Below are 12,207 nucleotides of genomic sequence, written 5' to 3' on the forward strand. Positions count from 1 at the left end.
CAAAGTGTGACGAGAGGACTTGAGGTTAGGCTCAGTGAGAACTTCCCGGCACAAGGGGTCTGAAAGCTCGTGTGAAATTCAGTAAGAATGCATACATGGCCTTACTAGAGGCCTCCGAGAGACAAGAACTGGTTTGGGACCTGTCTAGCACGGACTAGAGAGAAGTTTTCACGGTGACTCAGGTCATCCCAGAGTCCGAAGTTGGCACACAAAAACTTCTGGGGGCACTATTGACCTAAGGCAGAATGGATGGAGCCTATAGTTAGTCCTGCACTCTCCATGGTCCGGGCACTCTCTCACCCTGGCACCACCTCCTTATGGCCCTCTCTGGTCAGAGCAGGGCCTCTAAGCACTTCCGATGCAAGCCTTGAGGACTCAGGACTCAGTCTCCACCCAGCCTCAGGCCCAGGACCCTGACACTGTCCCCCTGTGCCTGGCAGGGAAGAGACACCCATAGCTTAGGCTACCCAATCCCCTACACCCCCAGCACAGACAGCCCTCCTCTTCTGGCCTCCCACCTCACCCCACTTCCCACGGCCTAAAACCTGCTAGAAATGTGGACAAACCAAATCAAAGACATCTTCAGCTATGAATCTTCAGGCTTCCCTGGGACAGCACACACACACACACACACACACACACACCTGCACACATGCAGATACACACAGATGTTCACACTCATACATAGACACAGACACATACTCTCGAAATACATGTACGTACACGCCCATGGGTCACAAACATGCTCGCATGTATGCAACCCAAAGTCACAGACTCATACATTTACCGATAGGCATACACGCACAAACTTACACATACTCACACACTCATCAAACACTCTTGTGCACATGTACACACATGATGCTGTTTCTCTCTTCTAAGGATCCAGAGCCCAGTCCCCCACGCCCAGGCCTGAAGGTGAGACAGACACTTGAGAGAGTAAGACCTTCTGTCCCCTGGTGTGGTGGAAAGAGTAAGAACTGAGTTCATACATGCCTTTGCCTCTTAATATATTAGCTGTGTTACCGTGAGCGCTTTATGCAACCTCTCTGAACCTCGGTTTCATCACCTGTAAGGTGGAGTTAATAAAATTTACCCAATAATTCCGTGGGACTAAAAGACAGGGAAAGCTTCCATCAGCAATGTGTCCCCGTGGAAAGCCACCCCATCCCTCTTCCCAGCCCCTGTGGTGAGTACCTCCCCAACACCCTCCCAATACCACTGTCTCTGAAAGGGAAACCCAGTCTCCTTCCGCCTCAGACCCCCCCAGGTGCGCACACCTCGGGAAACTTGATCTCCGACTTGGCCGGCTCCATCCGACTCCCCTGCCCCCACCCCAGCCCCCGCCCCTCCTGGTCCATCATGCCTCTCGCCCGTTTGCAGGTCGCGTTTTCCGTAATAACCTTTAATGCGGCTGGCCACGGCCCAAATGTTCGCGATGGAGCGCTGGGCCCCGCGCATCAGATGGACGATGAAGTGTTAATCATCCCCCAGGGAGCCGTCCCGCGGAAAGTCGTCATTAATTTCTCTGAATTACACCAATTCCGAGACATTCTTTATGGACAGACAGTGCGGGAGACAGTTATATGACAGGACTTGCTGTGCTAAGCAGATGTGGGAGAGATTGCGTCGCCCCATGAATACTAAACAATCGCTCGGAAGAAACCCCACTAGCTTCTGCGCTCAGAGCTGGGAAGCGGCCCAGCCTGCCCCCACCCCCATGGGCACACCCTGCAGGTGCCTTGGGCTGCTGGGGGAGGGGTCGCACCTCTGCCTCCGCGGCTCAGGTGGTCTCCTCGGCTCTGCTCCAGAGTCAGGCCCCAACCTGGGTGGGAAGTGGCTCTGGAGGTCTTACAAACACCCACCACACCCACAAACACCCTTGCTTCCCCTGCCACAACCTTTACTCCCTACATTCCTCCCGGGCTCGGACCTGCCTCGTGACTGCTGTCTGTCTTCCCCTTCTCTCGCTCAGATCCTCCTCCAGCCCTCGTTCCAGACAACCCACCACCCTGACCATCTCTGAGTTTCCATCTGGCATTGCCCCATCCTGATTCCTCCACCACCCCCCATCTCTCTGACCCCCTCCGCTGCCCACCTCCCACTCTGTCCCCTCCCACCTTGACAACCCGACACCCCATCCGGGCTGCCTCCCTCCCCTCCTGGCTCATCTCCCCAGACAACCTCCCCCCCCACCCCCACCCCGCAGCGGGCTCCACTTTCCCATGTCTCCATCTCTCCAACCTGCTGCATCCTACCACGTTGCCCCATTTCAAGTCATCTGTACATCTGCTTTCACACCTCTGCCCGCCCCCCCTTCAGAATCCGGGAAGGAAGAGCGGGGTTCAGAGCCGAATGAAAGGAAGTTTGCCCCCTTGTCTCCCCTCATGCCCTCTGCCTGCCCTCCCTGCCCCCTTCCTTCCGGCAGACCCGGACGGGTGTTAACGAGAACTGAAGAGACCTCTCCTCATCAGCAAAGTGATGGGCGGGGGTGCGCGGAGGAACTGGGCGACTAGGGGGGAAACCTTCGAGGCCAGTCAGTCACACCTGGGGGAAGCCCCGCCCACCGAGGCGAGCCCCGCCCCCTCCTGAGCGGCCTCGGGGGCGGGGCCTGGACAGCCCACAGCTCCGCCCTGCCCCGGACCCCTGAAGGCCTCTGGGCCTCGGTGGGACCTCGGCGGGCCTGGTTACTCCGGCACTCCAAAGCCACCCCCTCCCAGGAGAGGACAGAGGCTACTAGTGACTGTTGCCCATCGGGTCGTCCCACCACCGCCGCCTCCACTCCGGCTGGAGGGAAGGCTCCCCCTCGGCTCCTAGCGCGGGTTTGGGGGAGAGAAAGCAGAGTGCGCAGCCTCTGCGTCTTTGCTCCTCGCAGATAATTTATGTCTGAGAGCCGAGCAGATGGCGGGTAATTTAGCAATTACCGTGTGCAGGAACGGGACTCGCGCCTCCACATGGAAGCCAAAGATTCCCCGCCGCAGTCTCATCTTCTGCTCGGCCTGTTTCCTCTGTTTTGTCTCCCCTTCCCCCACCCCACCTTGCCGAATCCCGACCCTCGAGGGGAGAGGCCCTCCCTCTGTGGGTGCCTTTTCATCCTGATCCCTCCGTGTAGGAGGCACAGGAGTTGTGCTGCAGAAAAATAGCACGGGCTGCTCGCTCACGGGCAGTTCTTCCTCTTCCCTCGCTTGAATCTTTCTTGCTGCTATAAGCCATCATACTGTCCGGGGAAATCGTGGGGTCCTCCCCCAACCCTCCCATTCCCCCCCCTCCCCCCGCCACTTGTTCGCGTTCTCCAAGGTATGTCCCGAATATCTAGGTTCCTTCCGGGTCCCAGGCTTCCGAGGAGGCTTCTGGGCTCCAAGATCGACCCAGGGGCTGAAGGAGTCTGAGGAAAGCCGTGATTGTTGAGGTGAGAATGGCCAAAGAGCATTTGGAGCTCTGTGCATACAGTGAGCGTCGCATGGCCGGTGGGGAAGCTGGGTTCAGCGAGGTGAGCCAGGGTAGAGGGGACAGGAATAATGCTGGATCCATCTGAAATGTCTGTTCCCCATTCTCTTCCCTTCCCCTCCGGGCCACCTGGAGAGAATACGCTCTAACACAGGCCCTGAGCCTGGAGTCCTCCCTAAGCTGAGCGGGGTGTCCTCCCCTCCATCCACCTCCACCCAGCCCAGCTCAGGACACCCACCACCAAGAGCCCAGGCCACACTGTACCCTGCGGCACACACATACCCTCTCTTCGGTCAGGGCTCCCAGATCTCTGACCGCTAACCTTGCACACCAACCTGAACGCCCCCATTCTGGCAGAATCTTAAGTGACCTCTGGCCTCTGAAGAGCTCGGCTCTTGGGCTCTGAGACACCCCCACCACCACCTCCCCCAGATCCTCCTCATTCCTCGACACCAGAGGAGAACTAATTAATTAGCGTGTGCAACCAGCCATAGGCACGATCTCGTTACTCACCGCAGGGACCCGCTGTTAACACACCAGACCCCCGGGGACGCGGGCACACACCAATTACACAGCCAGCAGCTCGGCTAATCACCGCTCCTGGTGACACTGTGGCTCACAGAGGAATCCCCAGCTTCCCTCTCCCCATCCCCCCACCCCAGCCCCCACACTCCTGCCTCATAGACCGGGATGCTGAGAGGGAGGAGGTGAAAACTGGTTAGGGAAAAGTTGAAACTTGCTGCGAAACAGGAGGCCAGCCGTAGAGGAGCTAAGGGGAGAGTGGGAATGAAAAGTTAGGGAGAAAAGAGGATTTGCCTACCAATCACTCTGGGCTGTAAACAGCCCTTCTGAAATTAGCCACTGCGGCAAGAGGGAGCACTGGTTAGACCATGAGAAGGACTTTCCTGAGGTGTTGCTACTGTAGGATTGGGCTGGGAGAGAGCAGCCTTTCTCCTTATAACCAAGAGGCAAGAGAAGATGGCCGCTGGGGTGAGGGAGGAAGGGAGAAAGGGGTGGTTCCAGGAACTCAGGTATCTGGCTCCATCCTGTCCCCCAGCTGCAGTTCAAGGGTACAAAGAGGAGGCAGCCTCACTGTAGACACAGATAGACAGCTTTCCCCCCACACACGTCCCATTGACTTTGCCATTCTGCTGTCACTCCACGGCTTCTCCGAGATTTAACATATTGACTCTCCGAGCTGCAGAAAATTGAATTTTCTTCATTACGACTGTCTCCCGACAAAAGCAGCTCATAAATTCTCCATCTTTTTCAGACCTCTCGCCCCCTCACCACCCAACATTTCTCCGGGGGGATTCACATGCTTGAACATACAAGTCACATGTCAAGGCAAGGCATGACCGGCACCCCCTACGGACATACCACTCAGGAAGATCACCCCTCACTGCTCGTGCACTGATGCGGTCAACTCCTGGACTGGGCCACTGCTCTCCGGGAGGAGGGCACACGTCTTCGCAGCCGGGGCCCACGTGTCTAGTGCTCGGGTGCCCCATAGAGCAGATACAGGGGTCCCTGCCGTGGGACTGAAAGGTCCCATGCCTCAGCCATGCTTATGCTCCTGTGCCCTGAGTCTCACGGCTGTCACGCCCACACAGGACACATTCAGATGGCCTGACCGGCAGTATTCACTCCAGGCCCACTAGGCACTGCGGGGCGGGGGGGGGGGGGGGGGGGTGGAGCGGGGGGTACAGCTAAGGCCCCTCCCCCACGGTCTCGGCGCCCCGCCCACACTCCCACCTGGGGATTCAACCACAGTAGGAAAGGTGCACAAGTCCGCAGGCTTTGCACATGCATGGAGGCAGAGGAAGAAACATCCCTTAGGATCTAGTAGGGGGTCTTCCTGCCTTCACACCATCGCAACCACTGCTGCCTCCTCCCAACACTGCCGGAGCCCCAGTGCACGCTGAGGTGCTCCTCCTCCATGGACGATAGCGTCATGCCTCAGCAGTCCTCCCCAAGGCACGGGCACCCCTTTCCAGCATCCAGGGGTTGGTGTGGGCATTGATTTCCCTCGCAGGAGCATACTCCCTTCATGTGACTCTCCACCACTTTGGCCTCGGGAATAGAACTGGGGGGAGGGCAGAACCTAGTAGAAGTTCTTTTTAATACCTGTGCCAGCCTGGCAGCTGAGGCTATAATGGATGGGCAAGAGGCCAGTCTGATGGCCAGCACCATGTGGCTTGTGCCCAGGGCCAGATTGGGGCGGGAAGTAGTGGGCCAGTTGCCCAGACACTCCACCCTCCAAAATGCCATGCAATCTGTGAGTGGAAAGAGACAGAAAGAAGGTCTCAGATAGATAAAGACAAGGACATCCCCTGAGACCAGACTAAGCTAATCTCTGTCCCCATCTTGGCCCCTCAACAGCCACTCCCTCCTCCACAACTCTGACCCAGATACAAAGGGAAGTCACCCAGTACTGACAGGAGGAAGCCAACCCATTGTTTCTTTTTGAGTATAACCAACCCAGGGGCACCTGGGTGGCTCAGTCAGTTGGACATGGGACTCTTGATTTTGGCTCAGGTCATGATCTCTTAGTTTGCGAGATGGAGACCTAGTTGGGCCCTGTACTGGCAGCACAGAGCCTGCTTAGGATTCTCTCTCTCCCTTTCTCTCTGCCCCTTCCCTGCTCACGCTCTCTGTCTCAAAATAAATAAACTTAAAAAAAAAAAAAACAACTTCTATATTAAAAAAAAAAAAGTATAGCCAGCCCAACTTTAAACAACAGGAACTGAGAGGTTTGGGGTATAACTAGAAAAGAGGAGAAAGATGATTCTTCAGTTAGGAGAGGGGCTGAGACTTGGGGGTGGGGGGGTTCCACGCATCATTATGTGTGCTAATTAGAGTGCAAATGTTATGCACAATGCAAATGAACATCTATTGTCTTTACAATCCCAACCTGCTCCTGATGGTATTTACACACACACACACACACACACACACACACACACACACACACAGTCTTTACATATCTTACCTATGTTTGGCTCCTCTGTTTTTCCCAGCACCTAAATTTCTGAACCAGCCTTCATTTTCTTTAGGACCAAGTTTGGAGCTACAGAAAGATGGCTGGAGGGGGGCACCTGGCTGGCTCAGTCAGTAGAGCATGAGACTCTTAATCTCGGGGTCATGAGTTCAAGCACTATGTTGGGTGTGGAGCCTACTTAAAAGTTAATTTAAAGTAAAAAAAAAAAAAAAGAAAAAGAGGGAGGGGAGGGTGGGTGATGGGTATTGAGGAGGGCACCTTTTGGAATGAGCACTGGGTGTTGTATGGAAACCAATTTGACAATAAACTTCATATATTGAAAAAAAAGAAAGAAAGAAAAAAAAAGAAAGAAAAAGAAAGATGGCTGGAAGGCTGAGCTCCAAGGTACAAGGAATGGCTTTCTGAAGACCAGGAAGTACCTCAGACCTTCTGTATCCAGAAGTACAGGGTGTGGGGACGGTGAGGGAGAGGAAGGCAGGACCTTTTGACTTGTGCAGTCATTTTGATGCCTGTGGATGTGTGACCCTTAAAAAGTTCAACTTTTAGCTTTTGAAGCAAATTGTCATTTAAGTCACTTAATACCTGCGCCGGAGTCCCTTGTCCCATCTCTACCCCGGGGAGAAGGAAGAGTCACGGCTGATCCCAGGTTCCTGACTACGCTGACAGTGTTTTGTCCTTGAGATGGGGACCTTGGTGGGAGGTTTTAGGGTGGCTCTGGGTGGGATTGGGATGGGGGAGGTTGGTCCTCTACTTCTGGATACAGGAGGTCTGAAGTACTTCTGGTCTTTAAATTAAATATTTCTGAACCTTGGTTTCTTCAGTGATTTAAATCACATAGTAATAATATGTATTACTATTATTACAATACCACTTCATTGGATTGGTCGTGAGGATCAAAGGAGTCCAAGAATAAAAGCCTTTGGGAGCAGAGAGCTGCAAATGTCATTGGCTATTATTCCAACAGGTGACACATAATGCTTATTTAAAAATCTGTTGAATACAGGCGCCTGGCTGGCTCAGTCAGTAGAGCATGCGACTCTTGATCTCAGGGTGGTGAGTTCGAGCCCCACACTGGGCGTGGAGCATACTTAAAAAATAAATAATAAAGAAATAAAGATAATAAAATTAAAAAATTAAGGGGCACCTGGGTGGCTCAGTCAGTTAAAGGCTCAACTCTTGATGTGGGCTCAGGTCTCTTGCGAATCGCGAGATCGAGCCCACGTTGAGCTCTGCGCTGACCATGCAGAGCCTGCTTGGGATTCTCTCTCTCTCTGCCCTTCCCCTGCTCATGCTCTCTCTCACTCAAAAATAAGTAAATAAACTTTTTTTTTAACTTTCTTTTTTTAACGTTTTTTTATTTTTGGGACAGAGAGAGACAGAGCATGAACGGGGGAGGGGCAGAGAGAGAGGGAGACACAGAATCAGAAACAGGCTCCAGGCTCTGAGCCATCAGCCCAGAGCCCGACGCGGGGCTCGAACTCACAGACCGCGAGATCGTGACCTGGCTGAAGTCGGACGCTTAACCGACTGCGCCACCCAGGCGCCCCATAAATAAACTTTAAAAAATAGTAAATAATGAATGAAAAATAATAAAAATAAAAACAGATTTTTTAAAACTCTGATGAATAAACAGAGGGAGGAGTACTCAGAGACATATCTTGCTCCCTACCAGAGGAAGGACCAAGGCAACCCAAACACTGTGAGATTAAAGTGGGTCGGTGGATCCGTGGAGTGAAGCAGGAGCTGTGAGACCTGAGTATTAGTGAGAACCCTAAACTACCCTTCCACCCAGTCTGAGGAAAATGGAGCCAAAGAACTAAGAAGACAAAAGAAAATGGGGCAGAGGCCCTAAAGAAAAGTCTAAAAGAATCAAACTTTGCCCTGAAATTATCTAAACGTTTTCCTTACTGTTGTGGACTGACTGCGTCCACCCAGAATTCATATGTTGAAGCCCTAAAACACAAGGTGATGGGATTTGGAGATGGGCTTTGGGGAGGTAATGAGGGTTAGATGAGGTCTGAGGGTGGGGCCATCGTGATGAAAGTGGTGCCCTTACAAGCAGAGACCAGAGATGTTGCTTTTTCTGTGCCCTCCTTGACAGGACACAAGTGTCCACAAGCCAAGAAGAGCGTCCTCATCAGGACCCCAATCAGCCAGCACCTTGATTTGGGGCTTTCTTCCCAACATCTAGAAATGTGAGAAATAAATTCCTGTCGTTTGTGCCACCCAGTCTATGATATTTTGTGATGGCAGCCTGAGCCGACTGTGACACCCACTTCCCACAGAGTCCGCAGTTTGGAAACACTAGTAACAGCCTACAATATCTGATACACCAGCTGCTTCTGTATGTTTGTAAGGCACCCAGCAGAGCTCCTGGCACATGGCGGGCACTCAGTAAATACTAGCCATTGTGATTTTCTGAGAAAGCATCCTGTTATATTGGAAAAGGTATGGGTATCAGAGTAAGACTATTCCAAGACACCTTGAGCAAGTTACTCTTAGAGCTTCAGTTTCTTCATCTGTCCAATTTGCTAGCACCTTCCATGGTTGTTTTGATGGTTCAGTGTGTTGAAAGAGCCCTCTCCACACCTTAGGCACTCAGCTCGTGGTAGCTCCTGAAAGCCTTCCAAGAGTCCAAGAGTCTAAGACCAGCTTCCATTCACCATTTATTATGTATCAGGCGCTGAGCTAAACGAAGCAGTACTGGAGTCAGGACTTTTACGAAAGAGAAAAGAGGCTTTAATCTTCTGGAAGATAGGATTCATTTTGCAGCAGCTCCTTCCACAGCCTCTAGAGAGACTGTCAAAGTCATGCCAATCTTCCCCCAGCCCCCGGCAGGAGTTCACTTATATTCTAACACCACCAACAGTCCCAAGACCTCACAACCTCACTCAGAAAGTATTCTTCATGGGGCGCCTGGGTAGCTCAGTCGGTTAAGCGTCCGACTTATGCTCAGGTCATGATCTCATGGTTTGTGAGTTCGAGCCCCACATCGGACTCTGTGTTGACAGCTCGGAGCCTGGAACCTGCTTCGGATTCTGTGTCTCCCCCTCTCTCTGCCCCTCCCATGCTCATGCTCTGTCTCTCTGTCTCTCAATAATAAATAAAGGTTAAAAAAAAACGTAAAAAAAGAAACTATTCCTCAACTCTTGTCACTTCCACTGGTCTTTACAGTATTAATTTCCTTCTTTAAAAAAAAATCATCTGGGGAGCCTGGGTGGCTCAGTCAATTAAGCATCAGACTTTGGCTCAAGTCATGATGGCTCAGGTCATGATCTCAAGTTCTTGAGTTGAAGCCCCACGTCAGGTTCTGTGCTGACAGCTCAGAGCCTGGAGCCTGCTTCGGATTCTGTGTCTCCCCCTCTCTCCGCCCCTCCCCCGCCCGCACTCTTTCCCTCGCAAAAATAAATAAACATTTAAAAAATCCTCTGCGACTAACTTCCTATTCCTGATGGGAATCAAATTCAAACCTTTTAACCTGATGTATTGGTTAGGAAAACATTAACTACTATAAAACATAAAGCCCAAAATGTTAGTGTTATAACAAATAGAAATTGATTTATTGGTCAACTGAAGTCCAAACGCATGCTCCCGATGAGCAGGGAGTTTGCTGCCAAGTGGTGATTCAGGGAATTAGGTTCCTTCTATCTTCCTTCCATGTGGCCCTACCATCTTTAACATTTGGCCTTCAAAGTCACTGTGCTTAAGGTCATATACATCAAACCACAAAGGAAACAAAATGAAGGATCTCCCTTGGGAGACTTCATGGGCCAAGCCTGGAAATGGAACACATTACTTAAAAGGAAACTGAAAAATGTGGTCCAGCTGTGTGTCCAAGAAAAAGAAAGAGATTCTGATAAATACATGTCAGTCTCTGCCTCACCTGGCATTCAAGATTCTCCACACTCTGACTTAAACTTACCTTTCAAACTTGATACCTTTATATAGTTATGACTATTGGTCAGCTTTGCTGCATTAACAACCAAACCCAAACTCTCAGTGGCTCACAGCAACAAAGGTTTATTTCTGACTTATGTTCACGCAGGCTGTGCGCAGGCTACAGCTCTGCTCCATGGGGCTTCTCATTTCAGGACCCAGGCAAAAGGAATAATTCTCACGTGGAATATACCCATGCTAGTGGCAGAGAAGAAAGTGGAAACTCACATGCACAAACACGGCATCGGTTATCTCTGTTCACATCCCATTGCCAAAATATGAAACATGATCAAGTCCAAAGTCGATGAAATGAGACATGTATACTCTTCTACAAGAGGTACTTCAAGTCCCATAGCAATGGGCAAGGAAGGAGAAAGTAAATATTTTCAAACAATAAGTCAATCTATTATAACTGCCACCTTCCAGCTAGGGTACATGATAGACATTACTAGTCAATCCTAGCACTCTTTCCTCAGAATCCTTCTCAACACACTTCAGACAGTCATTGCCAATAATCTGAGTCTGGAAAAAAAGAAAGCTGAAATTTATATGCTGTTCTTATATGACCGCCTGGGCTCCAGTAAACATTACAAATACCCACTTCTGAATCTTTGCTTCAGGCTGGAATAAGCTTAGCCTTCTTAGACCTTGTCCTGCCAGGCTATCCAAATCCAATCCATCCTTCAAATATCTATATTTTATATTCATTCTTTCCACAAAAGAATACCTAGCATAGTATCTCAAACACGTATCTGTTGAGTGAACCTGTTTCACATCCCCTGTGTCTTGCACATAAATGCTCCCTTGATTAATTAATAGCACTGTTCCTTAGAACAATGGGAGTTAGTATCACATGCCAGCAGTTTCTGGGGTGGGAGCCTAGTATACTCCGCTTGTGTTTGAATCCTGATTCCACCACTTACTAGTTAGATTATGTCAGGTAAGTCATTTTAATTGTGCCTCAATCCTTATCATATATAAAATGAGAATAATACCAGGGCTTTCTATATAAGCCTGTTATATTAAATAGAAAAATTCTTGGCAAAAACACATTGTAAGCACCCAAAAAAAAAAAAAAAGTGGAAAATGTTATTTTTTTAGCTCCACTGAGACTGAGTTTTTTTTTTTCCAAGCCTTTATTCTTGGTGGAAGACAAAAACCAAGAACACTGGAGACCTGGATCACCCCACTCTTAACCCACCCCAGGACCTTGAGCCAGCTCCTCAGCCAGCAGCTATTCCCTAACTCATAAATCCTGACTAATGACACAGACATGTCACCTTAATGTTTGTGAAGCCCAGTGACTTATTGTTAAGTGCTTGGAGATCTTCAGATGAAAGGCACCCAAGGGCAGCCACCAGACACCCTATTCAGCCATAAAAGCAAAATACTACCAAAAAACTTGGAAAAGGCAGAGGCTCCGTAACTTAGTGAGCAGAGTATTAAAGCAGGCACTCTGGAAGAGCAAATCAATCCTTAGACTGTAATCCCTGAACACCGAGACCCGGAGAGAGATCATTTTGAATGCCTCAGACTACCTGGAGACTCCTGGACGGTGCGGGAAAGGGGAGGCAGAAGGATGCCCAAGTCTTTAATTTGACTTAGGTTGTGGGAGGAGTGTTACTCTTTCAAACCTCTCCTAAATAAAAACAGAAGCAATAACATGTATTGTTATATTAATTCATTAAAAGGCTTGGGCAAACCGGCCCCCTCTAAGTGGCTTGTTTGTGAGTTCTGACCAGTCCTGAATTATGTCAGCCTCCCCTTTCAACTTCATCCTTCCTTCACCTCCCCATTATCACCACCTCAGCCAATGGGTCTTC

Source organism: Herpailurus yagouaroundi, unplaced genomic scaffold (genome assembly GCF_014898765.1).
Source record: "Herpailurus yagouaroundi ecotype Mexico unplaced genomic scaffold, PumYag 166, whole genome shotgun sequence".
NCBI classification, from domain to species: domain Eukaryota; kingdom Metazoa; phylum Chordata; class Mammalia; order Carnivora; family Felidae; genus Herpailurus; species Herpailurus yagouaroundi.